Source organism: Pongo abelii, chromosome 4 (assembly GCF_028885655.2).
Source record: "Pongo abelii isolate AG06213 chromosome 4, NHGRI_mPonAbe1-v2.0_pri, whole genome shotgun sequence".
Lineage (NCBI taxonomy): Eukaryota > Metazoa > Chordata > Mammalia > Primates > Hominidae > Pongo > Pongo abelii.
Window position 1 is genome coordinate 100,632,669 of NC_071989.2, and position 16,258 is coordinate 100,648,926.

Genomic DNA, 16,258 nt, shown 5'->3' on the forward strand with positions numbered 1-16,258 from the left:
CCCTTTTATCATTATGAAGTGTCCTCTTTATTTCTGGCAATTTTCCTTGTCTGGAGGTCTACTTTGTCTGATATTAATATAACCACACCAGCTAGGAAACACAGATTTTTTTTCAAGTGTCTGGCTACATTTGTGGGTCAAATATTTAAGAAAGAGTGCATCAGCTTACCTGTCAGCTTGCATTCCCATAAATATCAACCACAAGAGAGAGTTTATCGTTTCTCATGGGTAAGCCATAGCCTTCTGAGACAGGGGCAATGAAGGAAAGAGAAATTAAATGAAATGGAAAAAATGAGTTAGAATGTGACACAAAATAAATCAGAATATAATTTTTATTACTTAGAAAATTCAGATCTGTAATTTTTAGAAGTATTTTAATATTTACTGAAAATTTCTACTTCACTATCAGCTGTAGGGGATTGAATAATATCCTCCAAAAATTTATATCCACCCAGAACCTCTGAGTGTGACCTTATTTGGAAATAGGGTTTTATAGATATAATTAACTTAAAATGAGGACATACTGGATTACGGTGAACCTAAGTCAAATGACTAGTATCCTTATAAGACAGACACACAGAGACATGCACAGAAAAGAAAGCCATCTGAAGATGGAGGCAGAGAACACAGCAATGAAGCTACAACCCAAGGAACATCAGAAACTCAGGGAGTGGCAAGAAAGAATTCTTCTCTAGAGCATTTAGATGGAGCATGGCTCTGTCAACACCTTGATTTTTGAACATCTAACCTTCCAAGCTGTGAGAGAATAAATGTCTGTTGTTATAACCCACCCGGTTTGTCATATTTTTTGTGGCAGCCCTATGAGTGCCCTGAAAACTATCAGAGTTACCTCAATTAACAAAATTCTATTGTATTAGTCAGCTTGAACTGTCATAACAAAATACTATAGACTGGATGGCTTAAACAAGGGGAAATTTTCTCTCACAGTTCTGGAGGCTGGGAAGTCCAAAATCAAGGTGCAAGACAATTCATTTCTCTGATGACGGTGTTCTTCCTGGCACATAGCTGGCTCCCACACAAAGGCCTCAGAGTTGTCAGCAATATCCTCGTCATTGAGGTCCATGCCATACCATGTGCCTCTCTGGGCATGCTATGCCCACAGCTTGTTGAGAATGTTTGTGGTATCAAAGCCAGTATTGTCACTTAGCTGCCATGGGATAATCTCCAAAGCCTCAGCATACCCCCCAATCTAGCTGCTGTGTTCCTGGAATAGTCCTTGCTAATCTCATAGGTACTTGGAGAGCTTTATCTGAATGGCCCCACCACCAGCCACCACCAAATCATTTTCAATGGCCCTCCTGAAAATCATGATGGCATTAGGCATGAACTGTTCTGTCTCCTCCAAAGTTGTGGCATCACTGTGGAGGATAAAGGTGCATGTCTTGGCCTTGGGAGGCCAGTAAAGAAATTGTGCCTCTCACTTCCAGTCAGGGTCTCCTCAAACACCTGGCAGCTGCCCAGCATGTCTGCTGACAGAGCATTCACAATGGTCTGGATCAACCCTCTGTAGGCCATCATTGTCCTATTCAGATCCTTTTCAGGTAATCGGCCAGCACCAAACCTGCCCCTGTCAGCAAAGTACTGAGTGACCACATCCCCATTGGAGAGTTTGGACAAAACAACTTTGGCTCCAGAATGATGGATCCTTGCTAACTTGTCATAGAGAATGTTCCACTCAGCATCAACAATTGCCTGGTAATTCCCCATTGTGAGGACTCTGATCTCAGCATTATCTTTCTTAACTTTCAAATCAAGCTCAAAATTTAAAAGTTCAATCTTGGGATCATGGCACTTTAGGGGTTGCATTTCCAACCCAGCATAAAAGAAATTCTTGAGTGCAACACCAGCTAACAGATGGGAATCCTCTAGGGCTCCACCCTGTATCTTCTTGATTCCAATCATTTTAAGCTGCAGCAAACCATCAAGCATCATCACTGCATCAACCACCATCTTTGCAAAGAAGGCTTTCTGCTGGGAGATGAGCTTGGAGTTCAGAGCAGGATGGCACACTTCTCCAAGCAGCTTCTTCTGCTCCACTTTTTCTGTCTTCTTCATGGTCACAGTGATCTCTTTGTTATCATTAACTGCCAATTGGATGGCTGTGCATAAAGCTTGAATGATGATCTTTGGGTGCAAACCTTCCTCCACATAAGGTTTCACCTGCTTCAGAAACTCTGCAGCTAGCAAGGTCACTGAGGTGGTGCCATCACCCACCTCGGCATCTTGATATTTGGCAATGACCATCGAAGTCTTTGCTGCAGGATGGACAACTTCAAGAAGCTTCAAGAAGATTGTTGCTTGCCTCTGCCATCCATAATAAGCTTGTCTGTGCCATGAGAACCCAGGGTGGTTCTTCTACCCTCAGCAATCACCTGTCAGGCACTGATGTTACTCACAAGCTGGGGGATGCTTTGGGGGCTATCAGTCCCCCCTTCCAACAGTATAACTGGTGTGGGCATCATTTAAGAAGCTTATTTAGTGGCCAGCTGCTCGTCCTCTCTTCTCTGTGTCCTGGCTACCCAGCAATCCACAGTGCCCTGCACCCACATGCACTTTTTGTTACAGCGCTTATCAAATTAAAGTTTTCACTGCAGTTTTGAGTATGTGTCTGTGTTAGGTGCAGTCCACATGGCTTTTATCTTACAAGCAATTGGATTAACTACTGGATTTTGCTATCATGTGAATATTTGAGATTATACCAGAAGTTGCCAACTGCTATGACTCAATTTTGAGGTATTTGGCATGCAAATTCTCTCAAGGACTCTTCCGGTCTCCGAATCTACAGCCTACCTTCATGATTCTGCCAAGATAATCTAAATGTAACCCTCTAGAGTTTTATTGGGGATTAGTAGTTCTAATGTTTAAAGAGTGGACCGATAGCTCCCAAGGACAAATCTACAGATATTCTGAAAGAGAAATTACCTGGGTGCTCTTGATTCTTTTAAGAGAATATTTACATCATATGCTCTTTTAGTGTCCACTGTGCTGACCTGTTCCAATCTAAATCCTTTTTTTTTTCCCCTCTAGGTTGCTATTTTCAAACAAAACACTAACAAGGGCCTGATGATGAATTCTTCATGTCATTATCTCTATCAATAAGGTCCTTTTTGAGATTCTTTCTTCACCAGGCTTCTCCGGTTTTCCAATTCTCGTCCTATTTCTCTGGCTACTCCTGATTCCTTCTCTGCATCTCCTTTTTCTTATTTCCCCTAGTACTGGATTTTCTCTCAAATATTTTTCTAGGCCAATTTCTTTCTTTTATCATTTCTGCAATGACTTTGAGGGCACATAGGTAACTCCCAAATCTGTACATCCCTCAATATGAATATTTCACCCTGATCTACTGAGCACATTCCAATGGAAGCTGCAACAATCAATAATCAATAATTGAACATTATTTCTCATAAGTCTTTTCTTCTTGTTCTTTATATTTCTCCAAACTACATATGTCAATAGGCCTCAAAACCATATTTACCTCTGAATCACATTTAATCAGTTTTTACACCTTCAAGTATTTTTAAAAGTATCCTTTTCCCCCCCATTTCTACTACTAAGGTCATATTACAAGCAGTGTGATGCTAAATGTTTAACTGTCAGCGTTCCTGCATATGTATATAAAAACATATATATATGATCATTATTGTTTAATTATCCAGATCAAGATTTCTGAATGGCTGGGCTCAGTGGCTCATGTCTGTAATCCCAGCACTTTGGGAGGCCGAGGCGGGTGGATCACCTGAGGTCAGGAGTTCAAGACCAGCATGACCAACACAATAAAACCCCGGCTCTACAAAATTAGCCGGACGTAGTGGTGCATGCCTGTAATCCCAGCTACTCGGGAGGCTGAGGCAAGAGTATCATTTGAACCCAGGAGGCAGAGGTTGCAGTGAGCCAAGGTGGTGCCATTGCACTCCAGACTGGGCAACAAGAGCAAAACTCTGTCTCAAAAAAATGACAGCGGGGAGAGGAGCCAAGATGGCGGAATAGGAACAGCTCCGGTCTACAGCTCCCAGCGCGAGCGACGCAGAAGACGGGTGATTTCTGCATTTCCATCTGAGGTACCGTGTTCATCTCACTAGGGAGTGCCAGACAGTGGGCGCAGGTCAGTGGGTGAGCGCACCGTGCGCCAGCCGAAGCAGGGGTGAGGCATTGCCTCACTCGGGAAGCGCAAGGGGTCAGGGAGTTCCCCTTCCAGGGGTGACAGACGGCACCTGGAAAATCGGGCCACTCCCACCCGAATACTGTGCTTTTCCGACGGGCTTAGGAAACGGTGCCCCAGGAGAGTATAGCCCGCACCTGGCTCAGAGGGTCCTACGCCCACAGAGTCTTGCTGATTGCTAGCACAGCAGTCTGAGATCAAACAGCAAGTCGGCAGCGAGGCTGGGGGAGGGGCGCCCGCCATTGCCCAGGCTCGCTTAGGTAAACAAAGCAGCCTGGAAGCTTGAACTGGGTGGAGCCCACCACAGCTCAAGGAGGCCTGCCTGCCTCTGTAGGCTCCACCTCTGGGGGCAGGGCACAGACAAACAAAAAGACAGCAGTAACCTCTGCAGACTTAAATGTCCCTGTCTGACAGCTGTGAGGAGAGCAGTGGTTCTCCCAGCACGCAGCTGGAGATCTGAGAACGGGCTGACTGCCTCCTCAAGTGGGTCCCTGACCCCTGACCCCCGAGCAGCCTAACTGGGAGGCACCCCCCAGCAGGGGCAGACTGACACCTCACACGGCCGGCCAGGTACTCCAACAGACCTGCAGCTGAGGGTTCTGTCTGTTAGAAGGAAAACTAACAGAAAGGACATCCACACCAAAAACCCATCTGTACATCACCATCATCAAAGACCAAAAGTAGATAAAACCACAAAGATGGGGAAAAAACAGAGCAGAAAAACTGGAAACTCTAAAAACCAGAGTACCTCTCCTCCTCCAAAGGAACGCAGTTCCTCACCAGCAACGGAACAAAGCTGGACGGAGAATGACTTTGACGAGCTGAGAGAAGAAGGCTTCAGACGATCAAATTACTCCGAGCTACGGGAGGATATTCAAACCAAAGGCAAAGAAGTTGAAAACTTTGAAAAAAATTTAGAAGAATGTATAACTAGAATAACCAATACAGAGAAGTGCTTAAAGGAGCTGATGGAGCTGAAAACCAAGGCTCGAGAACTACGTGAAGAATGCAGAAGCCTCAGGAGCCGATGCGATCAAATGGAAGAAAGGGTATCAGCCCTGGAAGATGAAATGAATGAAATGAAGCGAGAAGGGAAGTTTAGAGAAAAAAGAATAAAAAGAAACGAGCAAAGCCTCCAAGAAATGTGGGACTATGTGAAAAGACCAAATCTACGTCTGATTGGTGTACCTGAAAGTGACGGGGAGAATGGAAACAAGTTGGAAAACACTCTGCAGGATATTATCCAGGAGAACTTCCCCAATCTAGCAAGGCAGGCCAACATTCAGATTCAGGAAATACAGAGAACGCCACAAAGATACTCCCCGAGAAGAGCAACTCCAAGACACATAATTGTCAGATTCACCAAAGTTGAAATGAAGGAAAAAATGTTAAGGGCAGCCAGAGAGAAAGGTCGGGTTACCATCAAAGGGAAGCCCATCAGACTAACAGCGGATCTCTCGGCAGAAACCCTACAAGCCAGAAGAGAGTGGGGGCCAATATTCAACATTCTTAAAGAAAAGAATTTTCAACCCAGAATTTCATATCCTGCCAAACTAAGCTTCATAAGTGAAGGAGAAATAAAATACTTTACAGACAAGCAAATGCTGAGAGATTTTGTCACCACCAGGCCTGCCCTAAAAGAGCTCCTGAAGGAAGCGCTAAACATGGAAAGGCACAACCGGTACCAGCCACTGCAAAATCATACCGAAATGTAAAGACCATCGAGACTAGGAAGAGACTGCATCAACTAACGAGCAAAATATCCAGCTAACATCATAATGACAGGATCAAATTCACACATAACAATATTAACTTTAGATGTAAATGGACTAAATGCTCCAATTAAAAGACACAGACTGGCAAATTGGATAAAGACTCAAGACCCATCAGTGTGCTGTATTCAGGAAACCCATCTCACGTGCAGAGACACACATAGGCTCAAAATAAAAGGATGGAGGAAGATCTACCAAGCAAATGGAAAACAAAAAAAGGCAGGGGTTGCAATCCTAGTCTCTGATAAAACAGACTTTAAACCAACAAAGATCAAAAGAGACAAAGAAGGCCATTACATAATGGTAAAGGGATTAATTCAACAAGAAGAGCTAACTATCCTAAATATATATGCACCCAATACAGGAGCACCCAGATTCATAAAGCAAGTCCTGAGTGACCTACAAAGAGACTTAGACTCCCACACATTAATAATGGGAGACTTTAACACCCCACTGTCAACATTAGACAGATCAACAAGACAGAAAGTCAACAAGGATACCCAGGAATTGAACTCAGCTCTGCACCAAGCGGACCTAATAAACATCTACAGAACTCTCCACCCCAAATCAACAGAATATACATTTTTTTCAGCACCACACCACACCTATTCCAAAATTGACCATATACTTGGAAGTAAAGCTCTCCTCAATAAATGTAAAAGAACAGAAATTGTAACAAACTGTCTCTCAGATCACAGTGCAATCAAGCTAGAACTCAGGATTAAGAATCTCACTCAAAACCGCTCAACTACGTGGAAACTGAACAACCTGCTCCTGAATGACTACTGGGTACATAACGAAATGAAGGCAGAAATAAAGATGTTCTTTGAAACCAGTGAGAACCAAGACACAACATACCAGAATCTCTGGGATGCATTCAAAGCAGTGTGTAGAGGGAAATTTATAGCACTAAATGCCCACAAGAGAAAGCAGGAAAGATCCAAAATTGACACCCTAACATCACAATTAAAAGAACTAGAAAAGCAAGAGCAAACACATTCAAAAGCTAGCAGAAGGCAAGAAATAACTAAAATCAGAGCAGAACTGAAGGAAATAGAGACACAAAAAACCCTTCAAAAAATAAATGAATCCAGGAGCTGGTTTTTTGAAAGGATCAACAAAATTGATAGACCGCTAGCAAGATTAATAAAGAAAAAAAGAGAGAAGAATCAAATAGATGCAATAAAAAATGATAAAGGGGATATCACCACCGATCCCACAGAAATACAAACTACCATCAGAGAATATTACAAACACCTCTATGCAAATAAACTAGAAAATCTAGAAGAAATGGATAAATTCCTCAACACATACACCCTCCCAAGACTAAACCAGGAAGAAGTTGAATCTCTGAATAGACCAATAACAGGAGCTGAAATTGTGGCAATAATCAACAGCTTACCAACCAAAAAAAGTCCAGGACCAGATGGGTTCACAGCCGAATTCTACCAGAGGTACAACGATGAGCTGGTACCATTCCTTCTGAAACTATTCCAATCAATAGAAAAAGAGAGAATCCTCCCTAACTCATTTTATGAGGCCAGCATCACCCTGATACCAAAGCCTGGCAGAGACACAACAAAAAAAGAGAATTTTAGACCAATATCCTTGATGAACATTGATGCAAAAATCCTCAATAAAATACTGGCAAACAGAATCCAGCAGCACATCAAAAAGCTTATCCACCATGATCAGGTGGGCTTCATCCCTGGGATGCAAGGCTGGTTCAATATACGCAAATCAATAAATGTAATCCAGCATATAAACAGAACCAAAGACAAAAACCACATGATTATCTCAATAGATGCAGAAAAGGCCTTTGACAAAATTCAACAACCCTTCATGCTAAAAACTCTCAATAAATTAGGAATTGATGGGACGTATCTCAAAATAATAAGAGCTATTTATGACAAACCCACAGCCAATATCATACTGAATGGGCAAAAACTGGAAGCATTCCCTTTGAAAACTGGCACAAGACAGGGATGCCCTCTCTCACCACTTCTATTCAACATAGTGTTGGAAGTTCTGGCCAGGGCAATTAGGCAGGAGAAGGAAATCAAGGGTATTCAATTAGGAAAAGAGGAAGTCAAATTGTCCCTGTTTGCAGATGACATGATAGTATATCTAGAAAACCCCATTGTCTCAGCCCAAAATCTCCTTAAGCTGATAAGCAACTTCAGCAAAGTCTCAGGATACAAAATCAATGTGCAAAAATCACAAGCATTCTTATACATCAATAACAGACAGACAGAGAGCCAAATCATGAGTGAACTCCCATTCACAATTGCTTCAAAGAGAATAAAATACCTAGGAATCCAACTTACAAAGGATGTGAAAGACCTCTTCAAGGAGAACTACAAACCACTACTCAAGGAAATAAAAGAGGATACAAACAAATGGAAGAACATTCCATGCTCATGGGTAGGAAGAATCAATATCATGAAAATGGCCATCCTTCCCAAGGTAATTTACAGATTCAATGCCATCCCCATCAAGCTACCAATGACTTTCTTCACAGAATTGGAAAAAACTACTTTAAAGTTCATATGGAACCAAAAAAGAGCCCGCATTGCCAAGTCAATCCTAAGCCAAAAGAACAAAGCTGGAGGCATCACACTACCTGACTTCAAACTATACTACAAGGCTACAGTAACCAAAACAGGATGGTACTGGTACCAAAACAGAGATATAGATCAATGGAACAGAACAGAGCCGTCAGAAATAATGCCACATATCTACAAGTATCTGATCTTTGACAAACCTGACAAAAACAAGAAATGGGGAAAGGATTCCCTATTTAATAAATGGTGCTGGGAAAACTGGCTAGCCATATGTAGAAAGCTGAAACTGGATCCCTTCCTTACACCTTATACAAAAATCAATTCAAGATGGATTAAAGACTTAAATGTTAGACCTGAAACCATAAAAACTCTAGAAGAAAACCTAGGCATTACCATTCAGGACATAGGCATGGGCAAGGACTTCATGTCTAAAACACCAAAAGCAATGGCAACAAAAGCCAAAATTGACAAATGGGATCTAATTAAACTCAAGAGCTTCTGCACAGCAAAAGAAACTACCATCAGAGTGAACAGGCAACCTACAAAATGGGAGAAAATTTTCACAACCTACTCATCTGACAAAGGGCTAATATCCAGAATCTACAATGAACTCCAACAAATTTACAAGAAAAAAACAAACAACCCCATCAAAAAGTGGGCGAAGGACATGAACAGACACTTCTCAAAAGAAGATACTTATGCAGCCAAAAAACACACGAAAAAATGCTCACCATCACTGGCCATCAGAGAAATGCAAATCAAAACCACAATGAGATACCATCTCACACCAGTTAGAATGGAAACCATTAAAAAGTCAGGAAACAACAGGTGCTGGAGAGGATGTGGAGAAATAGGAACACTTTTCCACTGTTGGTGGGATTGTAAACTAGTTCAACCCTTGTGGAAGTCAGTGTGGCGATTCCTCAGGGATCTAGAACTAGAAATTCCATTCGACCCAGCCATCCCATTACTGGGTATATACCCAAAGGACTATAAATCATGCTGCTATAAAGACACATGCACACGTATGTTTATTGCCGCATTATTCACAATAGCAAAGACTTGGAACCAACCCAAATGTCCAACAATGATAGACTGGATTAAGAAAATGTGGCACATATACACCATGGAATACTATGCAGCCATAAAAAATGATGAGTTCATGTCCTTTGTAGGGACATGGATGAAATTGGAAATCATCATTCTCAGTAAACTATCGCAAGAACAAAAAACCAAACACCGCATATTCTCACTCATAGGTGGGAATTGAACAATGAGAACACATGGACACAGGAAGGGGAACATCACACTTCGGGGACTGTTGTGGGGTGGGGGGAGGGGGGAGGGATAGCATTGAGAGATATACCTAATGCTAGATGACGAGTTGGTGGGTGCAGCGCACCAGCATGGCACATGTATACATATGTAACTTACCTGCACATTGCGCACATGTACCATAAAACCTAAAGTATAATAATAATAATAATAATAATAATAATAAAGATAAAAATAAAAATAAAAAATAAAAAATAAAATACAACCCAAAAAAAAAAAAAATGACAGCTATAATATTGTTTTATTGATGTAAAGGATGTGTAGCTCACAATTTAAAAATTATGATAAAATACACAATACTGTTTAATGTAAATTTTATAAATCCAATTTATTCTTATACAATGTTTTTATCAATTTTTGCCAAGTCCTTGTACCTATAGCAACCAATCTATGGTTGCAATTGATGAATAAATGCAGTCCTAACATAAATGTTGTGTAAATGTAAAGATATGTGTTAAAATTTTGTTCATTATCAACATCTTGATAATAATTTTTGACATTATAATAGAAGACTTCCATAAATTTTTGTGCTACTCAGAAAGGAATGGGTATAAACATGACACAGTTTTAAATTTAATCCATATTTTTATAATTGTCTTCTTTTTTCCTTAAATCTAGACAATCAACAAAATAATAACTCAAGTCATAGTTGTAGTAGTTGCCAGTTGCTACAGTGTAAATACTCTCATCATGACCAATTTCAAGCTACCATCATAATGTTACGAAACACTGAATTGGGAAGAAATGTACATGAGTACCCCATTTTATATTATTTCCACCATACAGGTACATGTTATCTTGAGCACATAGATAACAGTAAAATATAGTAAAATAATTATAAAGTGAGTAGTTCAGGGGTATTTATTACGTTTATTTTTTATATAAATTATTTAATTATAAATTTACATGATTTAGCTTTTAATAATGATTATATGTAAAAACTGGCTCACAACGCTTCCAAAACTTAGCAATTGGCTCTCACAAACCAGTACAAACTGGTTCCAGGACAGCCCTGCTTATCGTTCACCTAGCTTGCCCAATAATTTTCTAACTAGGTTCCTTTTTTTCTTCTGTGCAAACCATCTCACATATAGTTCTATGTGTTGACACATTATTCCTATTCAAAAAACTCAGAATATTTATCATTATTAAGAAAATAATGTCTAAATTTTAGGATAGCTGTCATTCAGGAATCTTGATCTAGGTCTTTCAAATATTTCTCACCCTCTTTCCTCCTAACTGGAAATACTTTATCCCTTTGCTTCTTCAAATATAACACTTTACCCGTGCCTCAGGACTTGAATCAATCTTGAATTACCTTGTATTCAAGACATATTTATTTCATGTCTCTGATGTGTAAGGGAATACTTTTAGTACTGGGAATGTGGAAGGAATGACAGACTTTGTGTTCTCATAAAAGTCACAGTTTAGAGAGGAAGATAACAAATTCATGACTCTAGTGGAGTTAAGTACGGTACATATTGACTGCTATGGTAGAGGATGGTAACTTATGGTAAGAGATACAAGCAAAGAAGAAGAAAAAATATATGTATAGGCTAAGCACATTTCATCTGCCTCATGTCCTAAGGGAGGATAATGTATGTGATGCATAGATAAAACAGGAGTAAAGGGTACATGGAGGGAAGAGGCAAGAAATAAGCTGTGGAAGGTAGGCAGAAACCTTCTCTGACAGGAAGTTTGAACTTTATTCTGTAGGAAATTGAGAGTTTTCAAAGGATTTTAAGGAGCTATCACTTTGACAGAAGTATGAAGGATGGGTTGAAAGGATGAAAGATTGGGGATTGTGAGACTAGGCAGAGGTCTTTTGAAGTAATTTTGGAGATAAACACTAAAGCATTGAACTCAGATAGTAACAGAGAAATTGGAACTTAATTCATCAAGATTACTTAGTAACTGGATGTTTCAGTGAGGGGAAAGAGTCTCAAATGACTTTCAGGTTTATGTCTTGATTCAATGAATGGGCAATACATATCCTATCTAAAATAGGTAGAATAACCATATAATTGGTCATCCAAACCAAGATAGATTTGACAGCCAAATAGAATGCTAAAAATAATGAAAAGTCTAGAATTTTAAAATTATTTCACATTGATGAATTAATTGTTTTTATTTTATTAGTGGAACCATAAAATAGTTCTCTTCAAAAATGAACTTCAAAAATAAAATTATTTCTAAAAATTACCACTTACATTTTGATTTATAGAATATATAAGCCTATTTATACATAACTGTGAATATATCCATGATCAATTCAAAATATATTTCTGCCCTAACTTTCTTAGTTTGTTCAGAACATGGTTTTTACTATGATGCTGCACTACTCCAAGTTTTATTGACTTATGATCACTGCAAAACAAATAATTTTATCTTTAATGTTTGTAAAATATTGTTGTTCTTTGTAAAATATTTACAATTGCATTTCCAATAATGTCATGTGTTTCATCTATGACAAACGTACTTCCAAAAGCTTCACTTAGATTCCATGAATTGAATGAAAAAACAATCAAACCACTTTTGGAATGAATTTTCTATTTGAAGTATCTGATGACATGACATAAAATTGACATATTTAATTGTTTGTGCAATTTTGCTTCTACTAATGGGTCAAAGATAATAGCTATCAGTTTATTTTATACGCAAAAGGAATGTTGGGATCAAAATAAGTGAAATTAATTGGGATGAGCAGTCATCTAATCTGAATGAAATGTCACTTTTCAAAGAGTGATACAAAAACACACTCGACTGCATGTGCTAATGTTAAAGAGTTTTCTTTGGACACAATCTCTGAAAGAGATGTATTAACTTTTGTAGTACACAATGATGCTGCCTTAGCAAATTTGTCATCTTCTATTTACATATGTTCAATTATGTCTCCTGATGATGGTTGATGGCAAATGTCAACATTTTGTGCAAGTTATATATTCAACATCAAAATAGCTTAAGATATGGGAAACCAGTACTTATTTGTTCAATAAACATGTACTGTTATTTTTTCATTTTAATTTCTTGCTTAAAAGAGAATATATTGCAACATTTAAAGACATTACCAAAAGTAAAACAATTGAATATTTAGATTTGCACCGTACATAAATGCCAAACTCATTCTAGAAACAGTATTTAAATTACTTTTCATGTCCTCCATGTCTGGGCTACTCAGCCTTTATTACCTGCCTATGTTTCATGTATACCCAGCTTATAATTTCCATGTTTCTCATTGACTCCACTGACTGATGTCTTTTTACATCTCATCAACCGCTCTATGGACCCTAGAACAACTGATAAATATAGCAAGTGTCATCAAGGGCATTAGGGTAGAATACCTGCTCCCATTACCACTTGATACCACATGGAGTGATCTGCCCTGAGAAGAAAGGGGAATTTAGCCATACTGTGTCTGGAAAAAGTTTAGTAAAGAGAAATGGGTAATCACTAGCCTTATCTTATTTTTACCACATATTAGAATGAGAACTCTGTTCACTGTACATGCATCTTCCACATTAGTGGGCAAGCCTATGGCAGAAGCTTGGAGAAAAAAGTGAAGTTCTGCTAAGCCCAGCCAAGACTACTTTAATTAAACTGCTAATAATACTTCATTATAAATAAAACATTGGAAACAAATATGAAACCAGACAGAATGCTGGGCCAACATAAAATAAATTGGAACTATTTCAGGAAGACTAGGATATACAGTCACCCTACTACTAAATTTTACTCCAATGGCCAAATTAATTTATTTGGACTCCCAATTATACATTGTTTTCAGGCTATGTATGAACACACACTTTATTAATGTGTGGTATTCCTGGCAGTTTTCAGATTCTAGTTTTCTGTTCCAATTTTCAAGATGCCCTTTTTGGACTCTCATATTTTTGCCTCTAATGAGGATGATTTCCCAATATCTGCTATGGTCTTTGCTGTGAGTTAAAAATATTATTTTTACATGCTAAAGAGAGAGAATACTGAAGGAGGTACACATTTTGGAGGGAAGATGATTTCAGTTTTGAACATATGGAATTTGTGATATCTTAGAGTCATGCATAGGAGTCACGCATTGTTAAGAAGTATAATATTGGACCTGGAGCTCAGGAAAGAAGTTTATGCTGAAAATATAGATTTAAAAATTATCAGTTTATAAGAGGTTATTAAAAACATGGGTGTAAGCAGCATATTTGCAAGGAGAATGAATACAGTGAGATGTTTCAAATGTAGAACACTGAGAAACAATGTATATTTATGTACATATCCAAAGGCTCTGCTTACTGCAGTGTCCACTTTTAGTTTGGAATAAATACTAAGTTACTTGCCAAGTCTGCAATAAACATCACCCTCAGAACTGCTTCCTTCTCTCTAAGGTAAGCCTCTGGCAGCCCTACTTTTTCCACATCTTCTCACACCTGGCCACTACTGGTAAGCCAACTCTTATGACTGGGCATCCTCTTTGAGCCTATTAGAATGACAAGCAGTTAAGGATAGGTGGATTGCAATATCCAAGCTCCAGGCATAGTAGAGCAGTCATATTCTCTGTCAAGTGAATAGAGAGATTACAAATGCAAAGGTAAAGAGATGAAACCTGGAAATTGGCCGCTTTCTGGGTTTCTTGCTGCAGACTTTTCTGTTCCTGGGTCAGCCCTTAATTTATTCTGCAACTCTAAACAAAGTGCCAAGGCACTAGGTTGTTATTCATGGCTACAATAATAAAAGGAAAAGTTCCATGGACTATTGGAATATCCTTTCCTCAGCTTTTGTATACTTTCTTTCTCAGGTTTCCATTTATCCTTATAATGAATCGCCCTTAAATCAATGTTAGCTTCAGCTAGTTTCTCTTGATACAACCAGGAAAACTTAGCCTTTATATGGCCAATATTTGTATCTTCCATAGATCAAAGCATAGTACATTTTACATTGTCAAGTTCATCGATGCTCAATAAATGTTTGTGTAATTAGTAAGCAAAGTAATTAATAAATTAATGGCTACTTTTCAATAACCCTTCAATGCCCACAATAACTGTAGTATTAGCTGAAGTTCCAGGAATGAGGCTGTTATGACAAAAATATTGCTTCCCTCAAAAGTTCTATCAGGAGTCTAGCCTACTTCTAATCAGAGCCTTCTAGCTTGTTTACTTATGAAGAATAAAAACTTGAAAAGATTCTGAGAAAAGCAGGTTTAAATCAAACTTTTTTGCATGCTCCAATACTTTGCATTTCAAGTAAGTGGTTCTGCCTGGTTTCCTATAGGGAGACCATATTCAGTTTCTTGTTGCATTCATTTATTGCTAGCCATGTTAAGGATAGTTTTGTACCACTTATTTTTATTCCACTTACTGAAGAGTCATATCAGCTGAAAACATGTTTTACTGGAAACAGTCAAAACATAGGCAATAATGATGCTTATCTAGTCATCCCTTTACTGTTGCAAAACACTCTCTTCAACCCAAAGTCCTAAAGCAAACAATGACATGAGCAGAAAACTACATAGAAGAAACCACCAAGTACAGCTCTTACTATTATGCTTAGTGGGGAACAATGAAAATTTCCATGAGCTTTCATGAGATCAAATTGCCCAGATTAGAATTCTGGTGCTGTCGGGTTCTCTCTGTGACCCTCAAATGTTAGTAAATTTTCTACCCCTCAGTTTCCTCAAACTTGTTTCCTAGGGTTGCTATAATAATGTAGTCCAAGTAGCTTGTTTAGCTCAAGACTTTGTTCAAAAATTGTTAGATACTATTATTTTTATTTTATAAAACTGGTTTACCCTAAGCTGCCAACTAAAGATAATAGCAGATAATGGGTAACTATTCAGAGTAGCCACAAGATCTTTAGTCATGGTACCACAGTTGAGGTTCCATGCTTTGATTTGTGACTTACCCACAGACTCCACACAATGTGAATAGCTGCTTTACATCTATGCGTTCATGCTTCAAAATGTAAATCAAAGATATCCATTGCCTCCTGGCTGCAGAATCTGTAGTGTAATATTCTGTTCTTCAAACATGATGGCATCACTGACTAATCATCCCTAGATTATGTTCTTTGAATCCTATGTCCTTAGAGAGATTGTGTGACCCTTCCACACTCAGTCTGGTAATGACAAGGTGGGCAAATCTGTGAAGTTTTCAGTGTTTCAACTTTCCGTTTAAATTCCTCTTTCCCCATCTCAGTGGTTAGTCTACCCGTATATGCAGAAGCTTTGATTTTCTAAGATTCTTTCTATTATCTACCCCCCACCCACTCATCGAAACAGGAAGGGCTCTAAAGTCTGCCAGTTATAGATGTTAACTGGTTGATTGAAGAATGACCCTTGATTGTGAATGAGCTTTTGTAAGTGTCTAACCATGGTCAGGTCTAGTTATATTAATCCTTTTGTCTCTAATTATGGAATAAAATAC

The 16,258-nt window shown here is 38.8% G+C and overlaps 1 pseudogene; it reads right to left on the minus strand.

Moving 5' to 3' along the window:
- Positions 1-2,483, minus strand: part of LOC100459009 (T-complex protein 1 subunit eta-like) — a 120,881-nt pseudogene extending 118,398 nt beyond the window's left edge.
- Positions 2,484-16,258: the final 13,775 nt, after the last annotated feature.